Genomic DNA, 263 nt, shown 5'->3' with positions numbered 1-263 from the left:
GAATGACATGAGCAAAGGTTCAAAGAAATAAATGAACAATACTTATAAGAGGAATCATTCAAAAAAATTTCCTACTTTGATACAGGAACAAAATGGTAAAGGTAAGTGATAAGTTTAGAAGTGGTAGACAGTAAACGAGTGAATAAAAGGTCTCAAATTCTGAATTCTAAAATTGCCTCCCAGAACAATAATAATTTGCATTTGGTGAACACTTTTGATGAGTTAGGTGCTATGTTTAGTACTTTACATGTTAAATCATTTAT

The sequence above is a fragment of the Propithecus coquereli genome, unplaced genomic scaffold (genome assembly GCF_000956105.1).
Source record: "Propithecus coquereli isolate 6110/MARCELLA unplaced genomic scaffold, Pcoq_1.0 Scaffold207, whole genome shotgun sequence".
Lineage (NCBI taxonomy): Eukaryota > Metazoa > Chordata > Mammalia > Primates > Indriidae > Propithecus > Propithecus coquereli.
This window is presented reverse-complemented; position numbering follows the sequence as displayed.